Source organism: Podarcis bocagei (genome assembly GCF_964188305.1).
Source record: "Podarcis bocagei genome assembly, chromosome: 6".
Classification (NCBI taxonomy): domain Eukaryota; kingdom Metazoa; phylum Chordata; class Lepidosauria; order Squamata; family Lacertidae; genus Podarcis; species Podarcis bocagei.
In genome coordinates, this window is record NC_138130.1 from 44,957,369 (window position 1) to 44,983,248 (window position 25,880).

The 25,880-nt window shown below is 42.5% G+C and overlaps 1 protein-coding gene across 3 annotated transcripts in view; it reads left to right on the forward strand.

The window, feature by feature from the left end:
• Positions 1–14,593: 14,593 nt before the first annotated feature.
• Positions 14,594–25,880, forward strand: part of IL1RAPL1 (interleukin 1 receptor accessory protein like 1) — a 653,181-nt gene continuing 641,894 nt past the window's right edge. Inside the window, exon 1 of one of the 3 annotated variants that reach the window (XM_081197783.1) lies at positions 14,594–15,648. The gene's annotated coding sequence lies outside the window, so the exon portion shown is untranslated. The remainder of the gene's footprint in view (positions 15,649–25,880) is intronic. The other 2 variants (XM_081197780.1, XM_081197781.1) reach the window with 2 other exon arrangements.

A 25,880-nucleotide genomic window follows, 5' to 3' on the forward strand; every position in this document is an offset into this window, starting at 1 on the left:
ATGTACATGGCCTGGAACTGTTGGCTAAAGGTGTCAAAATTGGCCAGAAGGGGGCTCTGTTGTTGCAGCAAGGGCGTTGAGTTCTCAAAATTGTAAGGACAGCGTCTTGCAAGATCAATCAATCATCCCATGAAATGCATCTTAAACATTTTTATGCACCATCCTTGAATATATTTCTCAACCTGGAGCGGGAAGTAAAATCCATCTGCAGTACTTAAGGCCATGACCTTGGACTTTCTGTTCCTCATCAAGGTGAGATTCCCATTGTCTTCAAAAAAAAGTCTCGCCTTTGTGAAAGGAGGAGGATCAGATGCTGTGTGGGGTTTTTAAAGTTATTCATCTTGAAGACTCACTTCTTTTTATAAGTATCTGACTTATCAGTTCTAATTTCTAATGTTGTGTTTGGCCTGGAACACTTTCTTTCATTCCTGCTAAATCTGAACGGTTTCTTACCTCGAGGCACTTCAGAGGTGAGTCTGCACTTTAAAACTTCATGAAGCTGAGGTCAAACAAAAGTCAGTGCAACTGCTTTTCAGAGGTCCCTTTGTCACTGTTTATTTGCCCTCCTTTTACTTGACACAAAACAGAAGATGTGTTAAGGAACCCACAGTGTGACCCTATACATTTCTGCTCAAAAATAAGTCCCATTAACGAGGCTTAGGGTCAGTTAAGTATGTATAAGATTGCAGCCCTAAATACATTCCTAAAATAGACAAACTTTCTCACACTGAAGAAAACCAGTTCATTGCTTCCAACCTGAAGAGCATTGAATGATTCATACCATAAGTGCACAGGAACTGTTCATATAACCCAGCATGCCATCTCCAGCTAGGTACCTCTGGAATCTCCCTATCAGGGCATGAAGTTCATCAGATGCTTAGAAGTATGCTGTCTCTGAACATAGGAATCTAATTTAATTTCTGTGACTAATCAGCCTTCAGAGATCTATCCCATGTGAGTTGTGTGATCCTTTGTTTTTAAAATCCATCAATATGTGGTCATGAAAGTTTATCATAGGGTGCGTAGAGAACTGTGCACTTGGCACTTTCCACAGTGTCAAAGAGATTCAAGGACAGTACTTTAGCTACCTTTGGAAGGATCTAGAATCACAGAATTGTAGAGTTGGAAGGGATCCTGAGGATCATCTAGTCCAATCCTCTGCAATGCAGGAATTTGCAGCTGTCCCGTATGGGGATCGAACCTGCAACCTTGGCATTATCAGCACCACACTCTAACCAACTGAGCTATCCAGTGGCCTTTTCTGTAATACTAGATGTATTTGTAAATAGATAAATAGAGCATGAAGAGGAAATCCTGCCCATCTAGATGTTACAGGAGTACAACTATCATCAACCCTAAGCATGGGCTGTGCTGAATACATTTGATGAAGTCCAGTACTGTATCTAGAGAGTCACAGTTTACTCAACCCTTGAATCAGAACATTGGCTGATATGAAAACAGCTTTCATAATAATAATATTATTATAATAATAATTTATACCCTGCCCATCTGGCTGGGTTTCCCCAGCCACTCTGGGCGACTATTAGCATTCCTATAAACCAGGGGTCAGCAACCTTTTTCACCTGTGGGCTGGTCCACTGTCCCTCAGACCTTGTGGGGGACCGGACTATATTTTGAGGGGGGAAATGAATGAAATCCTAGGCCCCACAAATAACCCAGAGATGCATTTTAAATAAAAGCACACATTCTACTCATGTAAAAACACACTGATTCCAGGACATCCGCGGGCCGGATTGAGAAGGCGATTGGGCCGCATCCAGCCCCCAGGCCTTAGGTTGCCTACCCCTGCTATAAACTGCAAATCTACTGCTCCTCATCAGATCCTCAGAGGGGCATTATAACATCTCAAAATGCCTTCCAGATTTTAGCTAGCTCTCTGCCAATCCCTCTATCTCTCAGTACTGCAGTTCTTTCTCATTGACCCAAAACTTGTTAATGTTATAACTTTCTCTCATACTCACAGACCTTCATCAGCTCCTCCTCTCAGTTAGTGGGGGTCAAAGAATGCATGTCACGTTCCCCAAACTGCTGGTGCCCTTTCCCCCCATTTGGAACATTCCAGAGAAATCACCAACTGTTTTATGCCCCTATTAATATTGTATTCTTTTGCCCAATCATCTGTTAATATTATATTCCTTTGCCTGACAAAGGATATGACCAGGCATGCAGTCGTGACAGTATAACAATACTTTATTTAGTCTGCTTATTTTTGCTTATTACCACTCCATTTCACAGGACAACTTCAAATTCAAGGATTGTGCATGACCAGGGGATGGGGGTGGGGAACTCTCTTTATTAAGGTAAAGGTAAAGGGACCCCTGACCATTAGGTCCAGTCATGACCGACTCTGGGGTTGGGCGCTCATCTCGCTTTATTGGCCGAGGGAGCCGGCGTACAGCTTCCGGGTCATGTGGCCAGCATGACTAAGCCACTTCTGGCAAACCAGAGCAGCACATGGAAACTTCCCGCCGGAGTGGGACCTATTTATCTACTCGCCCTTTGATGTGCTTTTGAACTACTAGGTTGGCAGGAGCAGGGACTGAGCAACGGGAGCTCACCCCGTTGCGGGGATTTGAACCGCTGACCTTCTGATCAGCAAGTCCTAGGCTCTGTGGTTTAGCCCACAGCGCCACCCACGTTCCTCCTTTAAATGGTTTGCAATTTGCATTGGCATGACCAATGGGGGCAGGAACCTTAAATTTGTAGTAATGATATTTAGGTTAAAGACACCTGCTTTAATTGTTTTAGGCTGTCTGTGTGTATCTATCTATCTATCTATCTATCTATCTATCTATCTATCTATCTATCATCTATCTATATTTATCTATCTATCTCTATTATCTATCTGTCTGTCAGTCTATCATCTATCTATCATCTATCTATCAACTATACAGGATGAAAAAGAAAATATGAAAGGCTTTCTATAATATTGAATGTAAGTTATCTTGCACTTTTCACAAACAGCCCTACATTGAAGTTCTGGTAAAACATGCAAGTTTATTTTAAAATATTCAATTAATTAATTGATAAATAGATTAAAATACAGGTGATAAATCAGCTCCTATCAATATATATACCCATTCTTACGTAACTTTGGTGCATTTCTAATAGGTCTTAATATGCATGTGCTATAATATCAGAGGCTCTGATTCTAGCTCCATGTGCCCAAGTGCAGTATATAAAATGGCACGGAGACCTGATATTCAGGCAGTTTCCTGTAATTCAACTGGACAGGGCAAAGCATTTGGTATACTTGAAATAGATTCCTGTTAGAATCCATAAGATGTGGCCTTCCTGACTGTTTGCTCAGAGTTCATTCTCTGTTTTAGAGTTCTGTGATAACCATAATTTGTTCTTCCGTTAGTTTTTGTTTTTAACTGGCAGACAGCTTAGTAGGGAAAAGAGGCAAGGTTGGTCTTAGAAATATGGAGCTGGTCATGTTAAGTCTATTCCCATCGCAAATGCCTTAAGAACCCCTTGAACCAGGTGCCTTATTTCCACTGCATGATAAGGATGTATCTGCACATCCAGTGGTCCAGGTAATGTCACTAGAGCAAGAGGCCTTTACTTTGCTAGCAGATGGATGACATCCCTTGGGTTTTATATACAATCTACTCACTGGCAGAGGAAAGGGGGTTCAGTGGGTGTGGTCTGCCCCGGGTGTCATCCCTGAGGGGGGTGGCATCGCCGTGCCTCCCCCCTGGGTCGCTCGTGCTTGCCGCAGGCGGCACCCCCCCCCAAGGATGCTCACCACTCAGTTCAGGCAGCACACCTCCCCGGGATGCTCACTGCGGGCAGACCCCCCTGGGATGCTTGCTGCGGGCAGCTACCCCCCCCCCCGGGTGCACAGCTAGCTCCACCTCTGAATCTACTTACTCCTCGAACCCAGTCACCTTTAGCTAAGAACTTGTTGCTTCAAAGTATGCAATATGGTGATGCTAGGGTTCACAACAGCATGGAAGAAAACTTGAAAAAAAATCCAAACCAAAGTAGAACTCTTCAAAAACAGTCATCACTCCCCATGCCCCCCTTTTGGACTTTATTATGCTTTATGGTCATGGCAATGTGACTCCAACTAGGCTGGGATCAGGGAACCTGAGGCCCTCAGGAGATGTTCAAGGCTGATGTGGATTGTAATCCAACATTGTCCATTCTGATTGACACTGATCAAAGTTGGAGTTTGGGTGGGGGGAGGTTGTTAGTTTACCCATCCCTGAAGCAGGCCTTGAAGTTATTTAGTATTTGATTTTACGTTGATGAAATGTATGCACTGCCCCCATCACAGAGTAAGTCAGGGTGAAAAATAGCATGCAGATGCCTGCAAATCTTATGTCCCTGTGAAGAGAAAATAGTAGTAGAAGCAGGGAGCAGCTGCTTAGCCTTTCTCCCAGGCCTGGATCTGTCAGTAGCGCCATGCTGTCAATGCTGATCATGAGTCCCATTTGTCCAGTGTTGTGTTGTAAAAGAAGAACAAGTGTGTCTCAACAGGGCACATTTTACCCACTGAAAATGAGAGGGAGGGAGGGGGAGAAAGAGAGAGAGATCTTTCATCTTGTCTGTGCCTCTTCATCAAAATTCTGATCACATTACCTTCATTTCAGACTCTTCCATTCTTCTCTGCTTTTATTATCCCTTTTCCCTTCCTCCCCTTGTCCCGATTCATCTATCTCTACCGCTCTCAAAACAAAACCTTCTCCTTTGCATTGCCAACCAGCTCTCTTCGTTCAAGAAGCGCTTGTGCTTTCACAGTTGTCTCCCCTCCCCCGCCCTTGCTGGAAGAAAGAAATCTGACATTTGGGGGGAAACAACATTTTAGGATGAAGTGAGGCAAAAGCTCTACACTCCAAATTGGAGCTACTTTTCTTCCAGGTCTGTAGACCAAAGTTACAGGAGTGTTCTGTCAGCTCTCCAGAGCCGCTGACCTTCATTCTTCATTGTTTAAAGCTTGTTCTCTCTGTGTGGTGTGTGGATTATGTTTGCTGCTACTGGATATGCTAAAACGGCAGTGTTTCTTCATAGAGACATTTATTCTAAGAGAATAATTAACGTGAAGCATACAAGGTGGGGGGCAGGAAATGTATTTGGGATAATTTGAATTTCTACATGAAACTGACAAAAGTTTGTTTCAAAATGTTTATAGATTCCTGACAGGGAATGGCTGGAATCCTTATTAAGCTGCATGAGGCCTCATAATTGGTTTATTCTGTTAAACTGTATGTTACTCAAAAGCTATGTGGCTGTAGGACAATACCCTCCCACTAAGTCTCTCATGTTTCTTTAAAGGCCTGGGGAAGCATTCAGAACCCCACACAACAGTACTTAAGAACTGTTTTTGTGCAAACCCTATTGATGTCTATGTCGGACCAGTTCTTTTGTTCCACAGGCATCTGGGCACATTTCATCGTAAATGAGGGAATAATCAGTCTACCTGGTACTGCCACAGAATGTTTAATGTGCCCAGTTCAGTTGGCAGTTGTATTAGAGGTGGTTTAAACATCATGGCAGGTAGGTGTGGGGTGGAAGAAGCAGATACCCATGAGAGAAATGTACATCTGCTTGCAGTTGGAAGTTAAGAGCTGATTCCTACAAGTATGTTTAATGCTTTAACTGCAACTGCCGTGTGCAACAAATTCCACAGAAAGATGACGCTTTTCACAAAAGCACTATGCTACCCACATTAACTTGTACAAGCTAGGCACTGCTTTTGAAGTAAACTGATAGGCTCCTTTTAGAACAATGGTGGGGAATTTGCGACCCAATTTCATGCAGCCCCCTCAGATACTATGGAGCACCCTCTTCTTATTCTGTGGGAAGGGCAATCCTATAAACTCTGCCCAATTTTGTCTGTTGCCCCACCCACTTTTGTCTCTGATGCCATCCAACACCAACTGACTGATATGACGCCCCCCCCCCCCAAAGAAAAGCCAGCTTCTCTCATTTAGAAGCTGATACTACAGGAAGGCATAGCTGGAGAGATCGGAAGTGTGGGCTTTGTCCCAGTCCTGCCTGCATTTTGCACCAGTATCAGGTTCACCCCTGACTGGGCAGCTGCTGTTAAGCGGAAGGGGAAAGGTGCTCACTGAGTTTCTCATTCCTTCCATTATATCTTCAGTGGCAGAATATTATTTCATATTATGGGTACGGCCTACAAAGACTCTCCTCTTCAGAGTTTCTGGAAACTGTGTATTGGCAGGGACACAGTGCAGACATGATGGGTCAGTAATCAGTGGCGGAGCTTCATGCTCCAGCACCGGGGGGCAGAGAGCAGGTGGGGGTGGGACTGGCACACGTTCTGGGGGCATGGCATGCCGCCCACAGGGGTGTGGTGCATGTCCTAGGGTGTGGCTTGTGTCCTGAGGGCATGGCACACCGGCTACAGGGGCGTGGCACCCAGCGTGGGTGGGGGGACAGCCCCCACACACTCCTCTTCCTCCGCCAGTGTCAGTAATAAATCTCCACGTGATTAACCTTGTTTAAGCTGGACATTTCAACAGGGCTTAAACCTGCTCTGCAACGGAATAACCAAGTACCCTGAAATCTTGGGAGCAGGGTAGACAGGGTTACTCTTGTATCAGAAATTTATGTGGTCGTATTGGGAGCCAAATGCTTAGAACAGGGGCTACTGCAGAAGAAAGCAAGGCTATAAAGCCTTAAACAGCTTAGGACTGCAATACCTCAAGGATCGCCTCTTTCCATATGAACCTACATGGATCCTGAGATCATCTTCAAGGCCCTCCTTCATGTACCTCCTCCTTAAGAGGTCCAGAGGGTGGCAACGCGAGAACAGACCTTCTCTGCAGTGGCTCCCTGTCTATGGAATGCTCTCCCCAGGGAAGTTCATGTGGCGCCTTCATTATACACCTTTAGGCACCAGGCAAAAACATTCCTTTTTAACCAGGCCTTTGGTTGATCTTATTGACATCCAACACCCTTTTAGAATGTGGCTTTGGGGGGGGGCGGTATTGCTTTTGGTTTGATTTTATATGTTGTGGTCTTGTTGTGAACTGTTCTGAGTCCTCTGGGTATAGGGTAGTGTATAAGTTGAATAAATAATAAATAAATGATAATAATATGTACATGTGGGAATTATGATTATTTCTTCACACAATAGTCAAAGAGGCCACATGAAACCCCCTGTCCTTTAACTTGTCTCTAGGGATGAAATTGTTGAAGTACGGTTGATTATGTTTATCAGGACTCTGCCATTTCTACTTGGCTGCTGAAAAAAGCAGTGAGACTACGGTCGTGTCCACACTGTACATTTAAAATGCTTTCATACCACTTGAACAACCATGACTTTTGTTGTATTTACTCTTTTTAATGATATTGTTAGTTGTCATCTGCCCTGAAGATCCCATTTCAGGATAAATTGTATGGGATAGAAATCCTTTTGTAAATAAACAAACTTTCATTAATAACAATTTTATTTTTTCAAATATACATTTATTTCCATCAGAAATTTTTATTCATGCCATTATTCACACTCCATTGAATTCCCCTGGTTATCCTACATTGAAAGACCTACATTGGCTCCCAGTACCTTTCCGAGGACAATTCAAAGTGTTGGTGCTGACCTTTAAAGCCCTAAACGGCCTCAGTCCAGTATATCTGAAGGAGCGTCTCCACCCCCATCATTCTACCCGGACACTGAGGTCCCGCACCGAGGGCCTTCTGGCGGTTCCCTCACTGCGAAAAGCCAAGTTACAGGGAACCAGGCAGAGGGCCTTCTCGGTAGTGGTGCCCTCCCTGTGGAACGCCCTCCCACCAGATATCAAAGAGAATAAAAACTACCAGACTTTTAGAAGACATCTGAAGGCAGCCCTGTTTAGGGAAGCTTTTAATGTTTGATGTATTACAGTATTTTAATATTTTTTTGGAAGCTGCCCAGAGTGGCTGGGGAAGCCCAGCCAGATGGGCGGGGTATAAATAAATTATTATTATTATTATTATTATTATTATTATTATTATTATTATTATTATTATTATTTATTATTATTATTATTATTATTATCCTTTTTAGGATAGATTTGGTGGTAATTTATAGCCTGACATGTGCATGTTTGCTCAAAAGGATTCCTACTTAGCTCAGTAGACATTATTCCCAAGTAAGAATGTATAGTACTGTGACCTCAAGCACACACCTCCCCCACCAAAAAATAGGTCAAATGATCAGTTTATTAAAAGCACAGCAAATATACAAATTAAATTGTCTTTCCTTTATGTGTTGGCACTCAGACAAAATCTAGAAATGTAGAGCAAAGGCAAAGTGAAGAATCAAGACATGCTTGTTGAAAAGACAATGTGGGCTTGTTATAACACTCAACTGGGCAACTTGAGTTCAAACTGTGAAAACTCATGTAGAATTAGTCTTTAATTGCTGATATTGACCAAAGGGGAATTATTCTTACTAGCTTACCATTATGTTCTTGATGTAATCAAGCATCCAAATAGATTCTGAAATGGGAATCGAAAACTAAAGTAAAACGAGTCTGACAGATACCAAATGAAGGAAATTAGGATTCACTGGGTGAAATAGTTTGGGGGTTACTGCTTTAAAATGTCAGCAGGCATCTTCTATTAAAAGAATCTGCTTTGAAGCTAATGCGTCTGTGGGCAGAAGTCTAACTTGTGAGGGAGAAATGGAGTTCCCTACTCAGGTTCTTAACACTTTCCACACCTCACACATCCACTTCTGGATATAAATTATTTTCACCAGGCCAGACTTCAAGGCCAGAAGCCCAGCTATGGGAAAGGGAATGGTAGCGATCTGCATTTGAAAAGAGATTTGGTGGATATAAATTCTGTCCTCTAGTCCTTTTGAAACAAACATATTATTTCTGCTCTACCTCTGTTAAACTGCAGAGCTCCAGTAAGAACATACCCTCCTTGCCCACCCTCATCTGTACCAGCTCCTTCCAAAAAGATTTCACTCGAGTGAGGGGCAGAGTATGAGGCTGCAATCCTATGCTCCCTTACAGGGGAGCAAGTCCCATTGGATTGAGTAGAAATTTTATTTTGATTAGATATGTACAGGATTGCACTTTGTGAGAAGAAAAGCAGGACTCAATAAGAACAGGAGGTGGAAAAGGCACTATTACAATGCTAAACTATTTGCTTATTTATTTATTTATTTATTTAATGGCTAGCCCACAGCATACTTTAAGATCAGGAACAGGAAAAAGGTGCCTCTTGTATCTCTTCAATATTTCTTGTTCAGTCTCAACAGAATATGAAGTGGATGAACTAGAGAGGGCCTTCTCAGTAGTGGTGCCTGCTCTGTGGAATGCCTTCCTATCAAAGACATAAACAATTATATAACCTTCAGTAGACATCTGGAGGCAGCTCTCTATCTGGAAGTTTTTAATGTCTGATGTATCATGTATTTTTTTGTACTCTGTTGGAAGCTGCCCACAGTGGCTGGGGCAACCTAGTCAGAAGGGGAGGGTACAAGTAATAAATTGTCGTTGTTGTTTCACAACTACCCATGCAGGTGTTAGAGTCTACCATATCTTTTCTTCATTGAGGGGGACATAAGCTCTGCCTCCTAGCTCTTAGCTTGGTAGTTTTTATACTAAACTGTTCTGGTTATACAAACACTCATAATTTCTTTTAGCCTGGCACCCCAAAGAGGCATGGCCACTTTGGAGTGAGATTCTTTTCCAGAGTTTGAAATTAGCTGTTTCAAATTGCTTTCCTATTAGCAGTTCTGCTGGACCACATCCAAAACCTATCTGTGGTGTTGACCTGTAGATTAAAATGCTGCGTGACAATGTAATAGTCAAAGGTTCCTTCCATTGTGTTGATCTACTTGTTCTGCAGTAGTCGCAAGATAAGATTTTGTTCCTGATGTTATTTCCAGCACCAGGACTCCCTATTGTCCATTTGGCTCTCTTGTGGCATTGGGTTTCATTTCCTGTGCTGCTTCCACAAAGGAGCCCAAGAGGCAAGGCAGGACAGCTGCCTCAGCACCAAGGACAGCTCTGGAACTGAAATGGAGCCTTTTGACCCTCTGCCTCCAGTTCACATCCTATACTTTTGCTTTCTTTGGAGAACCTGCTAAAGGGCAAATCCTCTAACTTGGAGATGGGCAGTTTTACACTCCCATAGACTCCCATATCACCTTTTGCTTGTGTTTCAGATATCCTTGCTGATTCAGATAATTATTATTTAATTAGGGTTTCTCAACAATGCATCAACATGTTAGATTTGCAGTGCTAGCTTGCATTTAATAATGTTTCCAACCCTGCTTATCTCTTCTTCTGCAATGCTTAATTAAGTTCTACTAAGTGAAAGAAATATATTTGCTCAACTTATGTGCTTAAGACCCGTCTTTAAATCCTAAATTTCCTATGTGCTGATATGGAGGGGGACTAATGCCCCCTTAGCGTGGCAGCTGTTGCAGAGGGAACTGAGGTGAAAAGCCTAACTGAGACTCAGTGTTTGCTACATAGAGATCAGGTTTAGATCTCCCCTATGAACAAAACAAATTTGTCACACCTCCATGAATTTGTCTAATCATCTTTTAAAGGCAACCACGCTGGTGGCTATCCCTGCCTCTTGTGGGAGCAAATGCCATAGTTTTGTCATGCAGTGTGTTTTATTGTTTCTGTGCTGAATCTTCCAACACAGCCCTTCATTAGGTGGCCTTGAGTTCCAGTATTATGAAAAACGGAGGAAAACATATTGCTTTGCATTTTCTCTATGCCATTTACAGTTTTATGCACCTTTATCATGCCTTTTCTCTAAACTAAAAAGCCTTAAATGTTGATATACAAGATCCAACATATTACAAAATGGGGAATCCAGTGGATCCAGTAGGGTGCATTCATCATGTATCACTTAAATTTCTTTTTTATTATACGATCATTATCATTTTTGGTGGTTTTTTAAAATGTAGATTTATGAAAAACAAGTTCTTACTAAATTGTCTCCTGCCAAATGCATTTTTTATTCCAAATTATTTGATTTTCTTTTACCAGAGCAACACTGACAATGCTGGACTCTGTAGTTCGATTGGGATTTCCCTTTAGTCATTTGTGTGCATTCAAAGGAATAGCATTTTTTTTCTTTCCTGGGAAAACCCTGGTGTGTGGGAGGTGGGGTGGGGAGTTGGTCAGTTTGTAGGATGTAGGGAGTTTATGGGAAGGAGTGGGTTTTTGACACGTAATATTATGTCAAGAAAATGTCCTTACTTTAGGGTAAAATGGAGAAAGGGGAAGAATATTGGAGGAGATTTTGCATTTGTTTTTCTGTAAATGCCTAATATCCTTTCTAATATGTTAACAACAACAAATACTTGATGGGACACTGATCTCTGTACAGGATTTTTCTACTTCTTCTGGAAAAGTAGAGTAACACAGACACACATTTCATCAACATTTTATTTTATTTTGCCAGAAGATAATCAGAGCAGAGCCCAAAGCATAACAGAATGGTGGAACGATAACTAAGTAGATCTGGGAGGATCCCACTCATCCTTAATTGAAAGCCCAATCAAAAAAGATAGAACAGACTTGAACAGAAGGCCTAAGATCAAGCGTTTTGTTGCCATATAACTTACACACACATCAAAGAAAATGACATTACATTACATATTATTTTAGTATCAAACACAGCAACATTTTTAAAGGGGGTAGAACAAACTGCTTCTTCTGTCAAGACTTCAGAGCAATGAATCTTCAAAGGGGGCTGAAATATAGGACCATAATTTTGGGGTGATTTGATTGACATTCATCAGCTGCAATATGGAATAGATGGTAAAGGGACCCCTGACCATTAGGTCCAGTCACAGACGGCTCTGGGGTTGTGGCGCTCATCTCACTTAACTGGCTGAGGGAGCTGGCATACAGCTTCCAGGTCATGTGGCCAGCATGACTAAGCCGCTTCTGGTGAACCAGAGCAGCACACAGAAACACCATTTACCTTCCTACTGGAGCGGTACCTATTTATCTACTTGCACTTTGACGTGCTTTCGAACTGCTAGGTTAGCAGGAGCTGGGACCGAGCAATGGGAGCCCACCCCGTCGCGGGGATTCAAATCCCCAACCTTTTGATCAGCAAGCCCTATGCTCTGTGGTTTTACCCACAGTGCCACCCACATCCCGGAATAGATGATAATAACAGGAAATTTTGCTGCCTGAAGACCTCCCCCTCCTCTCCTGCCCCTTAGGTCAAAGTGCATAGTATTTAAGTTTTGAGTTATTCCATCTGTGGTGGCCAATTGTAATATAGATAGATAGATAGATAGATAGATAGATAGATAGATAGATAGAACTGTTATACATGCATGCATTTTGGTCCCATACAGTGGCGGAGTCTGTTGGAATGAAATGAACACTGTCCTACCATGCTCAGTTTGCCCTCAGCCAGCCCCCAAATGCCTGTCTTCACATTTACAACCAGTCCAGGGAAAGGCACTGCCTGCCAGCTTACCCTTTGTCAGCACCAGTGTTGTCCTTGTGAAACGCATAATAGAAAAGGATGGGAGCAAGACTAGAATTAGTTGGCCCCACATGTTATTGGTTGTGGCTCCACCTACTGTTGGCCTCCCTGCCCAACAACTCCCATAGTTGCTTAAATGAAAATTCCTCTCAGATGCTGCAGTAGATGGGGAACCAAGTTTATTAGAAAGTTAAGCATGATAATTAATAATTATGGGATAATAGCCATCATTATTCTTCCTCAGAGTAGACGCATTAGAGCCAGTTAACTGAAGCCCATTGATTTCATGGTTTCACCATGGTTCTAATTCTATAACTAATATCCAGGAAGAAGGTGGTTCTGTTACAGATACTGGCAATTCTTTTATCTCCTACTCTGTTCTCTTACATTTCTATTTGGGGCTTCCAGTTATGGAGGGCCCCACAAAGGACAGTGCTGGCTGCTCTTTGAAATAAGTGGAGCTGCTTTTTGAAAGAAGTGAAGCAATATTATTTATTGCATTTATACCCCACTTTTTCTTCAAGCAGCTTTAAGATGGCATAAGTGGGTTCTCCTTCTCCTCCATTGGTTGATGTTAATCCCCCACAACAACCCTGTGAGGTAGGCTGAGAGGCCTGAGGTCACCAGTGAGCTTCATGGTTGGCTAGGGATTTGAACCCTGGTCTGACATTCTAACCACTATGCCATAGTGCACACAAACATCTAAAGGAAGGGGCCATAAGATCATGATGTTCAGAGTCTAAAAGTTCCTAACTATAGCTCTGCTTCTTTGTGCAAGGTATATATGCTATGCCACTGAGTTACAGCCCGTCAATAAAATTTTGCTCTGCCCTGGGAGCTCATAGTGTAGTAGCAGTAGTGCAATCTGTGTATCCTCATTGGTCTGTTGCGTATTTGCATGCTCGCACAAGGCAGGGCTGGTACATCAAATGCTGCATGCCAGCTGAACAGTCAATTGGTAGAGCTTTTCTTACCATTGCAATGATGAAAAAAGCTTGCCTTATTGCAGTTGCTACATACTGTATCATGGCAGCCATTTCACAGGTGCTTTCTTCATTGGAGCCTCCATATATCAAGAAGAGCTTCACCTGTTGAATTTCTGCCTGTTAGATACAGGAGCCCTGCTACCAAAATGGAGGCAAGCCTAGCCCTTTTACAGAATATTACCAATGTAGTGTAATATGAATCACTTAGGCATTCTTATAGCTTGTGCCTATGTTTACTCAGAAGTCCCATTGATTTTTATGATCCCTCCCACCCCCAGGCTTGCAAGAGTTCGCCTTCCGGCTTCCCTCTCTTCCCCACCTCCCACACACATTTACTCATGTAGAAGGCCTCACTGCCTTCTCTATCTATATCTAGATTTAGGGGGGTGAGGAATAAAGGAGGTGGATGGAAAAAACGAAGTGTAAAATTTAGCAGAGCAGTTGTTTGATGCTCCAGACATCTGCAACTGAACCTTTCTGTTTTTGGTGAAGTAATTAAAATTCCTAATTAGATACACCTTGCAGCTCCTGTTAGTCTTAATTGGCAACAATGCAGCAAGATTCTTCTTACCTATTTTCAGAATTTTTAAAGGAGTGGTAGAGAGAAAGAGAGTTTATAAAAAGAGTTTTTTAAAAAAAAATATTACATCACCCCCCCCCCCAACCAGCACTGTTCCCACACAGTTCGGAGAGTTTGTACAAAGAAGATCCCATGGCAACAGCAAGACCCACAGTTTGCTTTATAGACACACACACACACACAAATCCAACCAAGAATAGATAATGCATCATCGCTTTTAAAACAACCCTTCACTTGGGAAATTTCATGGAGGGAGGGAGAGAAGAGAACACAACCACCGATCAGTGTAGGACTTGGTATACAAGCTTTTTGGCTTAGCTTGTGCTGGGTCTCCAGCCTCCCAAGCCCCATGGAAAAGTGGGCAGAGGAGCTGTGGGTGATAATGTGTGTCCTTGGCACCGGTAGTAGGCAGAAATGACTTCTTTCTCTCCTGTCCCTCACCCGCCCGCCGCCCCCCCCCCTTCAAATCAGTCTCCTCTCTAATGCTTTGCAGAGAGGCAGTTGACTGTGGATTGGCTAGTACTAAAGTATCCATTGGGTGGCAGTAACAGTACCTTCTTTATGACTTGCAGCAAAGCAGAGAATGCATTCAATCAAATGAGCCGATCTTGTAGAAACACTGGAATCGTTTATGCATTGCAGTTTCTCTCTCTCTCTCTCTCTCTCTCTCTCTCGCTCGCTCACACACACACACACACACGCTCCCTATCTGCCTTCGTCCCTCCCTCCCTCCCTCCATTCTCTTCCTTAGGATATTTGGGCTGGATTGCCTTTAATTCATCACGACCTGCTCCTTGGGGTTGGTGCACTTGTCATTTGCACAGAAGATTAGCATCATTCAGGGCAAACCGACAATTGTGGGATTTCCCTCCCCCCACCCTCTCCCTCTTTTCCTTCCAATACATTTTTTAAGGGGGGAAAAATCCCCTCTGTGCCGATTTGAGAGTTTTAGGACCCAGGAGACTTCCTCTCCAACAGCAGGAGCCGTGTGTGCTTTCCACATAGCGGTACAGTACCAGGAAAACCCCGTCGGATCGGTGATTGTAGGATACTTGTGAAATCTCCCTCGGATTCCTGCTTCCCGGGGACTGCATGGTGGCGTTGGGATTTCTCCAGGTGCATCGAGGGGCTTTGAGAAGGCTCCATGCTCACAAGCCAGGACTCCTTTCCTTGTCCAAGAGCTCGCGGACTTCTGGGGTTATCCGTCTCTCCCTCTGGCTTCCCCCCCTTCTGAGCCAGCTCCTTCTCCTTCTCCCTCTCGCTCTTCTTCCCGTCTTCTAATTTTAATTTCTGCTTCCCACCTGGATTGTACCATCCGCGCGAGCAACCTGGCCACTTTGAGAACTCGCAGGAGGCGAATCTGGCCACGGATCTTGAGCTCTATATGGAATTATCTGCTTGGATGGTGAACTTGGCACTCGTGAATGGGCATCTTCTCCCTCGTCTTAATTGCTAGCAGCGAAAAGGGAAAAGAACCCGGAGGAGTTTTGGGTTTTTCTGGGTTTTTTCCTGTTGTTGTTGTTTTTTTTAATCCTGGATTCCTTGACTACGCATTGTGATGACCAGCAATTACCTTACTGACTGATACAAGGAGACGACTATTTTGCAAGACTGTGGTGGGTAAGCTCATTTTTCTTCCTCTTCGTATATATGCATAGAAAGCTATATTAAAATAAAAGCCCCTCGGAGGCGTTGCTAAACTTGGTAGCTTGAAACTGAAAAGACTACTTTTCCCGATTGCTGCATTACACTGATGAGGGGGGTGGGGGGATTTTTATATATATCTATAGGGGGAGGGGGGGAAAGATCTCCTCGTTATTGGCAGTTCAGAGGAACAACTGCAGTAGGTATTTCTGAGAGTGCATTTTGCGATAAATCAAAGCCCGAGCAAGGTCTCTCTCTCTCCCCCACCAACCATGCCGCCTTGATGTGGGAGATCGGCCTGAATGCAGTCTGAGCAAACAGGCTTCCTCCTTGCTCCCACCCCACCACCACCCCGGTTTCCCCCCTTTTCTGGCTCAAAGGGATCTACAGCAGTCACAGGAGCCCCCGGTGATGGAACCTATTTAACATGAAATGGGTTCCCATCTCTCGGTTCAAAGATGAGGCCATTTATGTATATAAATATATATATTCCCCCAACTCTGTGCAGCACTCGGTTGGAGCTGCAACGGAGACAGAGAGCCCTCATTTATTTTATTTATTTTATTATTTTGGTTCAAGTTGCTGAACTTTAAAGCGCCAATCTGGATTTATTTTGGCACGGTGAGGCTTTAGTTCTGGAGGGTTCATGTGTTTGCTCGTGGATTTGGCATCGGGGGCGTCAGGAGCTAACCAGGATGCTCAAATTGTTTCAGGTTGTCCTCGGTGGCTTTTGTCCCCCCGCCCCCCCACCTGCTTTTTGGAGAGGCGTTTTCCTTTTTCGCCCGGTAACTTGATGTCTTCTTGACACCTTAAGACCCAGCCACGTGCAAAGGCGCTGGCGATCTGGGAAAGGAGAGATCGGATCTCGCCACAGCCTTACCTGCAGCTGGCTGGGGGCAAGATGGGCACAGGGCACTTAACTGTGGAGCGGCGATGAAATAAACTGGAATTCCCTCCACACCGAGCGATGCCCACTGTTAAACCTTTCCCTGCAAAATGCATTTGGATCAGGGGGAGGGGGGAGTGACTGTGGGAATCAATAGTGATGACGTGGTACAATGCAAGGCACTGCAATGCTAAAGTTCTATAGTGTGTGCTGGAATATAGACTCCCATGTGCAGCTGATGATGGTTCATGCATTATGGATGGGAGGGGAGGTTGCAGCTGGATATGGAGGAAGATAGATGTAGCTGTGCATAATCGATGATTATGTAACTTGATTGCATCTAATAACATAATCATACAGTGTATCAATCACTTGAGTTAACTTTGGATGGCTACCGTCGACGGAATGGAGAAAGAGAGTCATTTTTTGCTATTGTGGAAGAGCTGAGCCCCCCCCCCCCCCAGCCTTCCTCAGCACAGTTCTCTCCGGGACAGTAGCATCAGAGAATCACCGTGTTTAACTCGGCCACACCTGTTCCGAGGGACGCATTATTTTTTTTTATTTTTTAAAATCCCATCTCTGTTGCAGAAGTTCTCCTTGAAAAGGTTAAAGAGGAATGAGTTCTAAATTAAATGGGGGGGGGAGTTGAATGGAAGGGCAGCCACACCCAGGTGAAAGCTCCTTTAGAGAATGGGAACACAGCAACAGAAGCTTCCCTTTTGATTTCCAAAACGTGTCTAATGTTACGACTCCCTCTGATTGTTGAAGGTGTTAGGTCACCACATGTCTTGGTGGCAGGAAATGTGCCATGAAGCTTTAGCTGGTTATTAACTTTGAAAACTGTAAGCAGCAGCTTGGCGAATTAAGGGAAGGTATCTGTTGGTCCAGCATCCTCCTAGCCTCCCTTTTCAGTTTCAAAATAGAACCAAGAGTATTGCCTAGGCATGACTGACAGTTGTCTCCTTTGAAAGGCAGGATGGTAGTGAGGTAATTGTGAGCACAGAGAAGTGTGATTACATAAAACTCAAGGCAAGATCAAAGGTGGATGATTCCATAGGTTTAAATGAGGGCAGCATGGCATTGTTCTGATATATCCTTTACAAAAGGGACTACCTTTCAATGAGGAAAAGTTACCAGCACAACTACTACTGTCATCCAAATAGAACTGACATTGGGCAAACCCTGCATAGAATTTCTCCCCAGAAGAAAGCACACACACAACTGTATAGAGCCTTATTCCTCCATTTAGGAATCTGTGAAATAAATTATCTAACCAAGACATAAGCCATGTTCTTGCACCATGTAGGTTCAATGTGTCAAAAAAAGTGGGGGGTACAGTGTAGAATAGATAGGTTAGAGAGAAGTGAGAAAACGGGATCTGCAGTGTTTGAGATGCATCAACCACCTCTTCTTAGTCAAGCAGAAGGCATAGCCAGTTCTCAATAACTTTGCAAAAGGTACACACAGCTTATTAACAGATGGGGACCTTGGTCTTCCAGCAACCCACTTTACACATCTCTATTTTAAACTGGTTCATCATTTTGTGTCTTCTCTCTCGGGAGAGGGGGGGCAGTGAGAGGCAGACACTAATAGATTGCACTAATGCAGGGTAGGGCTTGGCATTCATGGAATATATTAAGTGATTGGAAAATACAGATAGGAAATTAACTCCTGTTTCCATCCTTCAGGGGTCAGAATAGCACTATGGCAACTCCCTTGCATTAGGATCTCTCTTGTAATTTTCAGAAATGTTCCTAACGCTGGAAATTCTCTCTGACACTTCTCTCTTTTCCCCTTCCGATTCACTGTGTACACTCTCATTCTTTAATTACTTATAGGGTTTCCTGTGCTGCTTACATCAGAGCAACAATTCTCTAGAGGACCTGTAACAAACCAAGTATTTTGTGAGAGCAATTATTCAAGGAAGCAGTATTGGAGGGTGTGAGACAAGGAAGGCTTTATAATTAAGAATATATTCATAAATCATAAGAATATTTGCAAGGATATTAACTCATTGATTTCCAATGGCCTATTAACTCATTGATTTCCATAATTTAGGTGCACCAGCTGTGCACTGAATTGAACTGACATTCAATTTGACCCTTGCTTTCATGATCTTTAATGTATATTTTGCATAATGTAATTCTTCTGATATGCAGGAAACTGCTTCTCAACTTTACAAAAAGAAATATTATTTATCCTTGCCTACCCAGGATACAATTCAAGGGCCGGTAAAGTCAATACTAATTTTGTCATCAATGTCAGCCTGAAAAAGAATTAGGCCTTCAGGTTTCTGCAGTGATAGATAGAAACTCTGATTCTAAAAACAAGGGCATAAAGAAAATTGCAGTGACTCCTTTTTGATAAGAAAGATTAAGAATTTGTTTCCCTGTTGTTTAGCAGACTTGATCTATGGGTGATAGTAAATCACAGCCAATTGATTTGAATAAAATTCCTCAGGCAAATTTCTGATTAAACTTGCATGGAATAATCTGTTGGTAGATACTGGGGTAATGTGCATCTCGAGTATAACGTGAAATTACTTAACTCTGTGTTCTGCTGTTGAAACAAAACATAGCTAATTACCAAAGTACTTTTCTGTATTTTGATCTGCTTTGTTTGCAGTAAAGTGTATTCATCTATTTTTATATTTTATAACCGATATAATTTTTAGTGCTTGGCCAACCTCCCATTTCTACAGAGTAGACTCCTCTCTTTTATAATTTATGGCAATTGAAACATCCAAGTCCTGATTAATATGATTAAAAAGTAGCAACTTATCAAGTGTTGCTTAAGTTATAAAGTGTAATTATAGCAGCACCACCATTTGCACAGCTCTAGATAAGATTGTGTCAGCATTTTCATTTGTAAGCCTCTATCTTGTGACCATCCATCATGCATAGGGGATATGGAACGAAACATTTACACTGAAGACCCTGAAACAAAAATTGCAGTTTGTTGGGTTAGTTATATTTGTATGTGTATTCTCTCTCTCTCTCTCTCTCTCTCTCTCTCTCTCTCTCTCTCTCTCTCTGTATGTCTTTCAATGGGAGTCTGAAGCAAGGGAGAGAGGAGGAGGAAGGAGGAGGCACTCTAATTCACCAATTCAATTATGTGTGCATTTGACTTCTGCAGTGTAAATAAATATAGATTAGAGAGAGGCCACAGGAGGTATGAAGTTATAATGAATGCTTTTATTGATTTGATATGCTTTTTATAAACAGTGTTTAGGGAAAAGATGAATATTGCTTCCACATATGACATTTCAGTCGTAGCAGCTAATAAATGAATAGTCTTTGTGCCTGGACAGTCTAGGAATGCAACTTTTTCTCTTCCATGAAAGATATCTACTCATACTGTTGCATACAGTTTTAGACACTGGATGCTTTTGTTCTGCTTCATTGTCCTATTGCCAGTTGACTACAATGCAACTACAAAACAAGGCTGGTCAGTGTTGTGGAACATGCTGCCATTTGTAGCACGTGCATATTGTTGCATGAGCTGAACACATGCACTATTAGCCTATGATCTACAGCTGGTGGGAAAGGTCTAGTACCCCACCCATAACAGTTTTACTACCCAGTTGATTGGCAGGGGTGATCTGCAGATGCCTTCTGTTGTGTTTACTGACTATCTCCTTCCACCGAAATAAAAGGGAGTGATCCAAAAGGCATATGTATTCTTTAGACTGTTTTGTGTACTCAGACAATCCTTATCAATTGGAAGCTAGCAGTACTGTGACTGCCGTATTGTGAAAAACATTGTTTCCATTGAGTTATATATGTGTTTTCGCACGCACACATGCATTTGTACAGTCCATACATGTGCCAACTGTTTGAATAGTTAAGACTTAAACTATCCCCTACTATTCCTTCAGTTAAATGGTAGCTTCACAGTTCTTAGTGTGGCACAACTGTGTTAAATTGGAAGCATGGCAAAACCTGCAAAAAAAAAAAAAAGGCTTTCCTTTTATTCATTCATTTTGAACTATTATACTATTGTATAGGCCAAACATACTTGCAAAACTTCTGTGCTTTGGGGAGCAACAATAGTTGAGTGAAATACCACATGCAAAATATCCAGGGTTCAAACCCTGGTATAGCTAGTTTAACAAACAAAGAAGGATCAAAGTGTTGGTGTTGACCTTTAAAGCCCTAAACGGCCTCGGCCCAGTATACCTGAAGGAGCATCTCCACCCCCATCATTCTGCCCGGACGCTGAGGTCCAGCTCTGAGGGCCTTCTGGCAGTTCCCTCATTGCGAGAAGCAAAGCTACAGGGAACCAGGCAGAGGGCCTTCTCAGTAGTGGCGCCCGCCCTGTGGAACGCTCTCCCATTAGATGTCAAAGCGATAAACAACTACCTGACATTCAGAAGACATCTTAAGGGAGCCCTGTTCAGGGAAGTTTTTAATGTGTGACATTTTAGTGTATTTTTGGTCTCTGTGGAAGCCGCCCAGAGTGGCTGGGGAAACCCAGCCAGATGGGTGGGGTTCAAATAATAAATTATTATTATTATTATTATTATTATTATTATTATTATTATTATTATTATCATCATCATCATCATCATCATCATCATCATCAAGAACCAGTGGCTGTGGAAGATCTTTGCTTAAGACCAGAAGACTTGCTGCTTACTTAGTACAGTCTGCTATGGTCTGACCTGGTATGGCTCAGCTTCCTTTGTTACCTGCCGAAGTCTGTATAATGGTTGAGGCAGGCAGGTTGAGACAGTGCATCTGCCCAATCTCTGAGGGACAGGTACGGACTTAAATATTTGCTTAAGGTTACTATAAGGACATACCCTCAGTGAGCACTAGGAAGCCACCATCTCTCATGACAACTTGGATCACAGTCTCTCATGAGGACACAATTTGTTTTCCATGTTTTATGGCTTCTTAAAAAATAGAAAATCGTCCTTACTTTGGATAGCTGACACCTCCTATCATTTGAACCAATAAGTACATGGTCTATTAAAATCTAATGTGTGTAGCTCAGTCTAATTTGCTATGGGGAAATATGTAATTAGAAATTTCAAAGTTTTCAGCCTACAGACTACAGAAACTTCTAGGAATGACTCATCCACTCTGGTAATGTATTGAGATGGATTGTAATAGGTCCCTAAGATAAAAGCTCTTTCCAAAAAAGATGTGGGGGAGGGAATCAGTAACAAACTAACCAACTTTTTTTTCTAGATAGAAAAATAGTAATAAATGAGTCAGTAAATGGGAGTATTGCAAAAGTTAACACACAAGAGAACAGGGGTTGTAGATGAAGATATAACGATTGATTTATTGTAAATGTGGCATATTTAAAATGAGCCTTAAAAATATAGATGATGACACTGCAATACATTTGTATAAATCAAGGCCCAAAACAGTTACTTGTGGTAATGTTAGTCTGCATGTGAAAAAAGCAAAACTATTCAATGCCATTTGGGTTATTGAGAGTGCAATTCTAGCTCTGCCCCATGCAATGCTGATGGCTATAAAGATTAACATGGTATACACTGGTTCTCTACCATGGTAGGGGAACCCTGGTGGTGGCAAGCTGTGCTGAGGCCCCCGATGTCCCCAGATGGAAAGCTACCACTGGCCATTCTTCTGCTTGTAGTAGTAAGCAGAAACAGGGCATTTCTGGGGTGCGGCACTGCATCCCAAACCCTGCAGATCATTAAGGGGTCCAATCTTACTTCCAGTCAGCTATATCAGCCTGCAGATGGCATTGTGAAAATGAAGAAAGAACCAGCTTACATCTTCAAGTCTGATTGTCACAAGTCAGCAAGACTAGATTCCCCACTTAGCTGTTCCACGACCCCACTTAGGATTACACTGTGAGTTGTTTGGATACTTTCTGTTTGTACTTCCTAGTTTTTAATATGTCTTCCTATTACTTTCATTTTCAACTCTCATTACTAAGTTGGGAACAAGCCTGGTTTATTCATGTACATTTTCCTTCCCTCTTCTTTTTCCCAGAGACCCAGTTCAGTTCCTTTATATATTCTTTATATTGTAAAAATTACTATGTGGAATTTCAAGTAAATTGCTATTTTCATTGCTCTTCTTTGAACCTTACTCAGTCTGTAGAGCCAAAAGTGTGAATGCAGAAGACTAGATAATGCCAGTACTGTTTTACTGTTATGAAGTCCAGTACTCTTTTGCATTTCTTGGCAGAGAATCATCTGCGAGTTAAACTGAAAATGGCTTATTTTATACACACACTGTAGCATTGCATTGTAGTTCACAGTTGGAGTAGTAGTGGGGTAGGAGAGCTGAAAATAATGCCAATATAGTTCACATCTGGAAACCAATGTGACACTTGAGAGTCAGATAGCCCATGGGTGAACATTACTTCTGGTAAAGGAGCCACCATCACTTTTTAGACTCATCTACCTGGGACGCGGGTGGCACTGTGGGTTAAACCACTGAGCTTGCCGATCAGAAGGTTGGCAGTTCGAATCCCCGTGATGGGGTGAGCTCCCGTTGCTCGGTCCTTGCTCCTGCCCACCTAGCAGTTCAAAAGCATGTCAAAGTGCAAGTAGATCAATAGGTGCCACTCCAGTGGGAAGGTAAACAGCATTTCCGTGCGCTGCTCTGGTTAACCAGAAGCGGCTTAGTCATGCTGGCCACATGACCTGGAAGCTGTACACCGGCTCCCTCGGCCAATAAAGTGAGATGAACGCTGCAACCCCAGAGTCAGTCACAACTGGACCTAATGGTCTGGGGTCCCTTTACCTTTACTTTACCTGTGTACTTACCCTCCAACTTCTCAAAGGTTTTCTTCCACTGTAAAAGAGGTTTCCATTTTTCTGTCTCTTTTTGGAAGCACTTTAAAGTTTTGGTGGGTGTGGGGTTGAGTTTATGCTATACTTGCTAGGTGGCTGTGGATGGCATGGACATTTTATTTCTTTCTATTAAACATGACTCTATCACTTTGCAGCCTCCCCAACTGCCTGTGCTTCAGAATCTGAAAAAGCCACATATGATAAGTTACATCCCCTGAGTTGTAAATGAAGGTTGGATACTGGGCAACTAGGATTAGTGGGGTTGCTGGTTTGTTTTTAAGGAAAGTCCTTTTGTTTACTGAAACAAAACAAAACCAAAATGAGTTTTGTACTGATTTCTTTAAAAGTATAAGTCATCAAGTGTTTGTTTGTTTGTTTGTTTGTTTGTTTGTTTGTTTGTTTTTAAGGGCAGCTGTTAGGTATACTGTAGGTAGCCTTCCCATGGTTATAGGAAAATCCAGCTGAGGACATTATAGGGATTTCAGGAAAGATGGGCATAATGGAAAACTGCAGAAGGCAGACCACTGGTTTGTAGAATGAGAGGACAATCGCAAACTAAAAGTAGCAGTACAATGGAATTTCACTGAAATTTTCTCTCCCCACTGATAGTTTTTGAATGCACATTCTTTTTTCATAAATTGATGGGGAACAGTTCGCAGAGAAATCGTAGAGTTATAGAGTTGGAAGGGACCACAAAGGTCATCTAGTCCAACTCACGCAACGTGGGGCTGAAACCCACAACCCTGAGATTAAGTGTCTCATGCTCTACCGACTGAGCTAGGTGAAATTTTGGGCACAATATTATTATTCTTTTCTTCTTTCTTATCTTGTATAACCTGAATGTCCTGGTTCTTACATAATTTAAAATTGCAGCAGATACTTTGAATGTTACTACGTTGTATGGAATATGCAACACTACCCAGCTTGATGTCTTCTGCAAATTTGATCAATTTACTATCCATAGCTTTAATTGTTGACTATGCAAGTCTGTAAGAAAAACCTAGTTACTATTTCTTATTTCTATGTGTGACAGCGCTAGCTGTGTGATTCTGAATAGTTATTAACTGTGAAGTTTTGCAGTGGATTTCAGTGGCACATATTCCTTTTCTTAAATTCAAAAGCATTTGCTGGAATTTTTGAAGACAGTAAAAGCTTTCCATGCATATATTCCAAATGAGTTAGGATAGGGCTTGGCAACAACAGGCTATTGGCCACATATCTATGCCAGCAATGTTTTCCCTGCTTTTTCAGTTTCTCAACCATACGTCTTTGGATAATTGATGGTCCAGAGTAAGTAAAGAGAGTTATCAGCTAATGATGCCATTTTGGAAAAGGTCAAAAATAAGATGTGCTTCAAAAACATCAGCTTGAATATATGACATATATAGCTGTAATGTGCAAACAAGTCTAAAAGATTATATTATTTATGCTTTTGTGTTTTTAGTTTGTGAAAGCCACTTTATTGTCTATGAGCTTAGAAGCTCATTGGCATCAACCAGTGATATGGCAAACTCTGTTGGGGCATGTGCAGAGTGCCCAGCCTAAGACCAGTGGAGTGTGCAAAAAGATCAGTGAAACACCAAACAGTTCTAGGAAAAGTCAGTTGCTTTTGTTGTTGTTGTTTAGTCGATTAGTTGTGTCCGACTCTTCGTGACCCCATGGACCAGAGCACGCCAGGCACTCCTGTCTTCCACTGCCTCCCAGAGTTTCTCAAATTCATGTTGGTTGCTTCTATAACATTGTCCAACCATCTTGTCCTCTGTCGTCCTTTTCTCCTTGTGCCCTCAATCTTACCCAACACCAGAGGGTTTTTCCCCAGAGAGTCTTCTCTTCTCATGAGGTAGCCAAAGTATTTGAGCCTCAGCTTCAGCATCTGTCCTTCCAGTGAGCACTCAGGGTTGATTTCCTTCAGAATGGATAGGTTTGATCTTTTTGCAGTCCATGGGACTCTGAAGAGTTGCTTTATTGACAATATAATTCAGTTTCAGTTACATAAAGTTGTAGATACAGTCTCCTTACAGCATACAGACTATGCTCTGGCCAAGAGCAGGGGCCTGGGTGCTGGCAACCCTTGCTATGCCACTGCCTGCCACTACTGTGTTGATCATGTTTTTGCTCCAACTCGCATGGCATGATGTACTGCTGGCTGGCTCCTGACAGGAGGGTACATAAGCCCAGGGCGGGCATGGCCCCACTGTTGCTTCAGCTGCTTCGCCAGGCATGAACCTGGGAAAGTCAATGCCAGCAACATAGGTGCCAGAAGTGGGTGGGTAATGCACCTTAAGAGCTACTTTAAGTGCATGCTTTTGTCAATAATTAATTAACTACCAGCTGTTTGTCCTTCTAGGACAACAAGTGTGTACATTGCCACCTTCCAGAAGGAAAAAAACTTGAAAAATAGCCAAATGAGGGCTGAACATGCTCACTGGGCATGGAATGCTGACTGCTGGGTGGAGGAAAGGAATATTGAAGGGAGGAGCTATGTGTCTAAAAAGGTGTGATGCTCAAAAGTTGTGGTGGAATGTGTGCATTTCTTTA